Below are 8,362 nucleotides of genomic sequence, written 5' to 3'. Positions count from 1 at the left end.
TTCAGGCCAGATTCAAATTATGGAGAAGAAAAACGTACACTGGAGAGGATTATTAATTATTTTTTATTGGGAGTTTATAGACAAGAACTCTTAGTTCCTCGTCCTGCCACTTCCTTTGCAAGCTTAAGGGGTTTTCTCCGGTTACATCAGGCTCTGCTCATCTGCCAAGGTCACCACCCTTTCTTCCTTGCAATGTTCCCATGATTGTTAAATTAAGCAGACTGAACTTCCCTGTCTCAGTGAAGGTACATGCAGCCTCCCAAAGGCAGGGTGTTGTACAAACATTTGTCTGAGTTGTCATACATACAACGTTCCCTGGAAGTCAAGGACCCCTTATTTTCCAATGTGCCCTCCATTACCTTTTGATGTCACCAGTCCACCAGTGTACATTTAGCCTTTGACTGAGAAGCAACTCCTCGTCTGCTAAGGGAGAATATTATCTGGGGATATGATGTGAGAGGCAGTGCGATGTAGTGGTTTAAGTGCTGAACTGGGAATCTGGGGGGCCAAGATTCGAATCTCGCTTCAGCCATAGAAACCCACTGGGTGATCTTAAGCAAATCACACTCTAAGCCTGGGACATACAAACCTCTGAATAATGGAAAGCCCTAGGTTGAGGTTGCCATAAGTTGGAGTTGATTTGAAGGCACAAAACACGAACAGTGAGGTGTAAAAATGAAAGGTAATTGTATTGAAATGTCTAAGAAGCCCTGTTCAAGCTATAGCTATATGTATATCTTATGACATTAACTTCCACAGGGTTAGGTTTTTTTCAACTTCTCTTCAAGCGAGTGTCACAAATATGAGTACAACTCCCATCGCCCCCAGACAATGGGGCCTTTGCGCAAATGTATCTTATGACATAAACTTCCACAGGGTTAGGTTTTTTTAAAGCAACCTCTCTCCAAGTCAGTGTCACAAATATGTTAGATTTGAGTACAGATCACATCACTCCTAGACAATGGTCCCTTTCACACTATGCAGTTATAGCGCTATTGTTTCACTTTGTCATGGCTGTGCCTTATGGAATCCTGGGATTTGCAGTTTAGGGAGGGGACATTTAAAATTATCTCCCAAAGGACTCCTACAGTGCCACTACAAATCCCAGGATTCCATGGGATGGAACCATATGAGGGAAAGTGGAATAATAGCACTATAATTGCACAGTGTGAATGAGGCCAGTATGTCTGTGTCAGAAAAAAGTTGCATCGACATGGAAACCTGGCACTTTTAGAATCAAAGCCATACAGAAATATTCTGCATGGCACATGTTGCTCACATATCCTCCGGCTGCCTATCCCCAATTGCTTGTTGACTTGCAAAGATTTCTGTGATTAGCATTTCTGCTTGGAAGAAGTCGCTACCAATGTCACTTCCTCATAGGTGTGTCCTTGGAACAAAAAGTCCCTCATGTCTCTTGCTTCAAACTAACCACTGTTGAAACGGTTGCACAGAAGTCCATGGGCAGCCAGTAAAAAAGATAAATTGTTCAACGTATTTCCTGCCAGGTTTGTGCTGCAAACATGTGCCCCTCCCTTTTAAAGCCAGACTGATGTAATGAGACGGATGACAATGCAGACTGTTATACTGTAGAAACACCTTATTTTCTGTTGTCAGCCTTCCTACTCTGGATATTCAGTGCTTTTCTGAATTATTGAGGGACAGCTTGTACAATGCCCATACAAGTACACTTCCAAAAACTTGGAAACAACTAATTACAAATAACTAGTTGCTTGTAACTGGTTCTTCTTCCCAATAGTAAAGTTAGAAATGCATTATAATTAGAATGTTAACAAGGGGATAGCTTAATTTATTTTGCGGTATAACTTTGCCATTTTAATGGTGGAGGAAAATATTATATTGTGCAGCTGCCTTTTCCAGTATCGCATACACTGAAGTGACAAAGTACTGGGAAGAATATTTTATACATCAGTATCTTGTAGCACTTAAATGTGTGTGTTTAAAAAAACTATTTACTTTTTAAAGAAACTGAAAAGTAAATAGTTACTAACAGTTATTAACCACTCAGGGCTATTTTTTAAAAAGTACCAAGCAGTAGGTAGCTGTGTCAAGAATGTGTTGTCCAGTATAATACCAAATATATTTGAGGAGCATGGGGAAGCCTGAGGATGTATCTACACTCAGCCATTATAGCACTTTGATACCCCTGTAACTGTCATGGCATCATCAGCTGGAATCCTGGGATTTGTAGTTTGGTTAAGTGCTTAGAAATCTTCACTTTGGGGGAATGCACTAGCAGGGAAGTTTTTGAGCAACTACAAGTCTCAGGATGCCTTAGGCTGTAGCCATGGCAGTCAAAATGGTATCAGACTTGTATAACAGCGCCACTGTGAGCTTTAGTAGCTTAGGCGAGGCTCATTTCCAGGCCCAAGCTTGTAGTCCTAACCAAATGAGAATTAACCGTACCCATGGAGTTTCTCCTATGTTCTGCACTCCCAAAAGTATGGTTGGGAAGCCAACTGCTCCTATTGGGATTCAGCTGACATCTGCAAATGCCAGTCTAGAGTAGATGGTTTTTCTTCCCTCTTTCTCTATCTGTGGAAGAGAGGAGAGGAGAGAAGAGAAGCCAGTGTAGGCACATTCTGGCAGAGTCTCAAAATAAGAACTCAGTTGGTGCTAGCAATTCTCTCTCTTCCTCATCTGGAGAAGTGGAGATTCCAGCTGAAGGACCAAGGTGGAGAGAGTCTATCTAGAGTTTTGTCTAGAGGCCTGATGACTTCTCTTGTGTATCCACAAGGGATATGAAGGTGCCATTGATATCTTCCAGTCCATGGAGAGCTACAGGGAACAAACCACCTTCCCCCTCCTTGCACTAGAAGAATGAGGAGGAAATGCAGTATGTGCTATTTGTTCTGTGACTCTGCAGAGCTGGGGTGGATTATTTTGTGTATACAGTTCACCTACACCTACAAACTCTGAGCCAGCATGACATAGTGGTTTGAATATTGGCCTATGAGTCATGACTCTGGAGAACAGGGTTCAATTCCCAGCTTGGCCACAAAACCCACTTGAGCAAGTCACACACTCTCAGCCTCAGAGGAAGGCAATGGCAAACCGCCTCTGAATACATCTCGCCAACCAAACCCTATGATGCCTTAAGGTCTCCAGAATTTGAGAAACACAACGAACAAACCCTGAAGCATGTTTAATATTTATTGTAGTCTGTAGAGAAAACTGTGGTCTAGTACAATAGATGTGAAAGGATACCATATTTATATATAAATAAAAAGAATGCCCCCATGCTGATTATCTTTATTTTACAGTGGCCCCTTGGTATCTGCTGCAATTTGGATATCAAAATCTGTGGATGCTCAAGTTCCATTACGTACAAACTTGTAGGAAAATGTTGTCCCTTATATAAAATGGAAAAAGCAAGGTTTGCTTTTTGGATTTGTTAAAAAATATTTTCAAGCCGTGGACTGTTGTATCTATGAATGCAGAATCTGTGGATATGGAGGACTGGCTGTATTTTATTTTTATTTATTTTTTCTTAAAAGAACAACAGACCATATTCTGCTAACCCCTTTTTCTGTATGTACAGAGATCCTGTAACACCTTTGAGACTAACTGGAAGAAAGAAATTGGCAGCATGGGCTTTCGTAGACTTTGGTCTACTTCCTCAGATGCATTTTTCTGTAGATAGGTCATGCAATGTTTTCCAATATTTTGCTACTGTAATTTTTGCCACTGCTAGAGAAATAAACACCCTGTGATATATCCTTAATTCATTCAACAAATAATAATAACAGAAATAGAAACACCCCCCCCACACACACACAATTTTAAGAAGTGATTTGTGAAATAAGGTTAAAAATCTGTTTTTTGGTACTGATTAATCCTTAGACAGATCTAAATATACATGATTTAGGGTTCCTTCCAACAACTCTTCCAACATTATGGTGACCTTTCCTTAAAAACAGATGATAACTTAGATGGGTTACTATTCCATCTATGTAGGATCTTCAAGTTAGATGCTGTCATGCAAGCAGTAACTAAAATATTTGCGTTACAGTATTTTCTTTTTAATTCAAAGTAATACAGTAACTCATTGACCTGTGGCATATTATTTCCCCTTGTGATCATTTGTCCTTCGATTATTTTTTTCTTGTTGATGATTCTTAATGTCAATTGTCATCCATAACGTTATACATAAATAAAACTCATGTGTTTTTTAAAAAAAAGCTGTGGTGGAGAATTTCTAAAACATGGGATAATACATAATATGATATAATATACTGTACAAACAAGGACATAACAGGCGACTGGGTTTTCTGCATTCTGCCCCAAGATCTCTCAAAAATACATAGAGGAGAACACCCTTCAATAAAAGGAACAATAAAACAGCTGCATCATATGTCCTTGAAGGCGCTCTCACTTCCCCTTCTCCCACTCTTTTCCTGACCAGATTAGACTAGGTATTATGACATACTATATAACATGTGTTGTCCTTCAAATCTTGAGCATATTTGTTTTTATGTAGCTGCTGAAGAAGGCCACTGAAATACATACATACATGTTGGGCTTTTACCAAAATTAAAACAGCCATCCATTAAGCACTTGCAGGCAGGTCTCCCCTTTTTTCCTATACACACTGCAAGCCAAAGAGTTTGGCCAGCATCTGCAACACTCTCTAGGGTGTATCAAAGGACTTCACCAGGGAGTTAAAACAACCTTTTACACAAGCAGTAAACTCCCATGTTGTATCAAATGCAGCATGGGAGAGTGCTGTTGTTTACAGCCTAAATCCATCTGTTAGTCTCACCGAGAATAAGCCAACGGAGCCAGTGGAATGTATGTGCTGATTTACTATGTTCTAGTAATTTATTTAATTGGGCCTACTCTAGCAAGGTTGGATTTAGACCCAATAAACAAATTTAAAGCAAGATGTTAAAAAGATGGTTGTTTTGTTAGTAAATACCCAATGTGTTTCAGCTTATGTGTAGTCTTAAAAGCCTTCTTCATTTAGCACCAGACATTTCTGTGCTAGGAAATTAACCACTAAATGGTCTGAGAGTTCCTAATCCAAAAATGTCTGAACGTTTGTTTCTAAGTAGCCCCAAAGAAGGAATTAAGAGTATATACACACTGAAGACTGGACTTCAAAAAAAAAAACTAATAAAACAGGCTGGCATCCTGTAGGTTAGTCCTAACTAGAGTAGTCTATTAAATCAAAAGTTGAGTGGTGAGTCACCATATATAGGTGAATCCCACTGACTGAATGGTTCTATTCTAGTCAGGATTAACAACTGGATTTAGGTCATCTTTTCAGCATCTTGAAATGTGTCTTGTTTCTTCTGTGGATTTAATTGTACACTGCCCAGTTTCTGCTTCTTTCAGAGTGGGGCCAGCTCTGACTGATCTTCCAGCTACAGTTTTTCCTAGGCTGCATTTGCACTACAGAAATAATCGTTTGCCACCACTTTACCTGCCATGGCTGAATGCTATGGAAGTCTGGGAATTTTAGTTTTATGAGACTTTTAGCTTTCTTTGTCAGAGAGCCCTGGTGGCAAAACAAATTACAATTCCCAAAATTCCATAGCATTCTGCCATGGCAGTTAAAGTGTTGTCAAACTGGATTATTTCTGCAGTGCAGATAGCCTGTAAGTCACACTAGACCACGATCTGCTAATTTTCCTGTAGGATTGCTGTAGTGCACCCTTGGTGGAGCTGTTATTGAAGATGACTTGGAAACTACAGCTATTGCAAAAATGCATTGGTTAGATTGCTGTCGGAAACAATGCGTTACAATTATGACCTTGTAATATGAGTTTTAAAGGAGTTACGATGGCTGCCAATACAATTCTGGTTTGATTTTAGGAATGTTGGTGATGTAAATTAAAGCATCAATGTCTTGGGACCTCAGTCCCTGAAAGAGCACCTTTCTTTATATACACATAAACCGAGGATTGAGGTTTGCAGGACAGGCCTTCCCCTGTATCACACCAGAATAAAGATGCGAGAGGGACTCCTTTGCTGTCATATCCCAGTTTGGCATATCTTTGCTTTAGGGACCTGACTGGTGTCAACACTAGTATAATTCCAGCACCAAGTAAAAACATTGCTTTTTACATGGCCTTAGGGGCCAGGAGGCAAAACTGATCTCCCCCCCCCCCAAATTTGTATGTGCTTGTGATTTCAAGTGGTCTTAACCTGTTTTTGCTGGTTTTAAACTTTCATAAACATTTAAAATTCTTATTGTTTTTACTTGTTTAATTGTACTGCCAGCCCTCCACATTGGCAGCTTTGACTTTTGTGGCTTTGATTATTTGTGGATTTATTTGATATGTACTCTTTAAGAATCTCTAGGTCCTTCAGCATGACTTAGCTGGAAGCTGATCACAGAGTCATGCTGGAGGATCTAGAGATTCCTTCAGAAAATGCATCGCTAGGCATTTGTAGGTCCTCCGGTGCAATTCTATGGAAAACATCTGGCTGATGTTGACCACAGAGGTGCATTGGTGGACTGAGATATTCCTAGAGAGGTATTTTTTAAAAAAGTGTTTATTTGCAGTTTTCCCACTTTCATGGGGATTCTGTTCCCCCAGGCTCAGCGAATGTGGAGAGCCTGTATTTTATTGATTGTATCCTGACATCTTTAGATATAGGGCAGGATTATTTACTATTACTATTTTAGTGCGGTGTAGTAGTTTTGGACTATGATGCTGGAGAATAAGATTTCAATCCCCATTCCGCCATGAAACCCACTGGGTGACTTTGGGTAAATCAACTCTCAGCCTCAGAGGATGACAATAGCAAAGCCGCTCTAAAGAAACTTGCCAATAAAATCCGGTGATAGGATCACCATAAGTTGGAAAAGGGTTGAAGGCACACAGCAACAATAATAAAATAAAATTGAAATTTTAAAGGCTGAATGCAAATAAAATTGAAAGGCTGAATGTATGCATATAGTCTTGCAGTTAAAATGAAATGAGCAGAACCATAATCTTACAGTAGATATGACAAATCGCATTTAGTAAAGAGTTCTCAATAAATCCTTTAAAATACTTAAAAATGCATACCACTGCAAGTTAGAGCTGAAATAACCTTTTTTCTAAATGTATAAACCTTCATGCCAAAGCCTAACAGTAGTGCTGATGTGGTGTACCTTCATGTCATTTCTGATTTATGGCAACCCTAAAATGAATCTATTATATGGTTTTCTTGGCATGATTTGTTCAGAGGGGGCTTGCCATTGCCTTCCTTTGAGATTGAGAGTATATGTCTTGCCCAGGGTCACCAAGGGGGTTTCCATGATCAAGTAGGCATTTGAATCTTGGTCTCCCAGAGCCTTAGAACAACACTCAGACCATTATATCATGCTGGCTCTCACAAATTAGCAGCTATAAATATAAAAGCAAAGGCACAGATAAATAGTTAATTAATAAAAATGGAGATGAATCCACATTAAAATTTACTTTGAGTTCCATAATGGGAGAAAGGTGAGATATACATAAAATAAATAATGATTAAATAGCAATTCAGAAGGAAATCAAACACTGTAGGAACAATTAAATAACACTGTAAACTTGTGAATGTAGAATGGGTTTTGCCAAGCACCTCAACAGTAATGAGAGCATCTGACAACCATGATTCAGAAGTGAGTCCCACAGTTTGGATGCAAGCTTCACTCCAAGAGCCATCTATTCACCTTCAGATTGGGAGAAGGGCATCTGCCAAGGATCTTAATAAGTGAGTGGGCTAATGTAGCCATGGACTCTGGTGTGAAACTGTTCAAGGTTTTAAAGACAAGTAAAATTGAGGTTGGACGCAGACAGGTAGTCAGTTACACTCTTAAATGCTAGCACATGTTAAGGGCAGCCAGTCCATTAAAGCTGTTTGTTGACTGCTGCCATCATTTTATATGAGCAGCTAGTTGTGTACCATCTTCAAGGACCCCATGTAGAATCCATTACAGTCATCCAATCTGGATGGTACTAGTGCATGGATGATCACTACCTGATCGCTTTTCCAAGAAGGGATGGGTCTGGTCCATAGCCACAACTGGCTATTGGTACTGCAGGCTATTAATACAATCTGAATACCTGGAAGCAGGGTTTGATTAAGCAGTATTTGATTGTCAGGAACTGCGATCACCATCCAGTACCAACCAAAGGACATTCACAGGGATTCGTAGGAAATCTCCCAACATCACTTTGTTTTGTAAGGATAAGTAATTGATGAGTAACCAGTAATGCAGAGATAAACGACTACTGTAAAATTCCTTTGCAAATTAGAGAACATAATTTTTCACTTTTATATTTCAGTCTTCAACCTTGAATATATTCTTCTGTATCAACTAAGCTTTTATAAACATTTTACAAAAATAAAATGTGGATTTGTT

Source organism: Sceloporus undulatus, chromosome 2, assembly GCF_019175285.1.
Source record: "Sceloporus undulatus isolate JIND9_A2432 ecotype Alabama chromosome 2, SceUnd_v1.1, whole genome shotgun sequence".
NCBI classification, from domain to species: domain Eukaryota; kingdom Metazoa; phylum Chordata; class Lepidosauria; order Squamata; family Phrynosomatidae; genus Sceloporus; species Sceloporus undulatus.
This window is presented reverse-complemented; position numbering follows the sequence as displayed.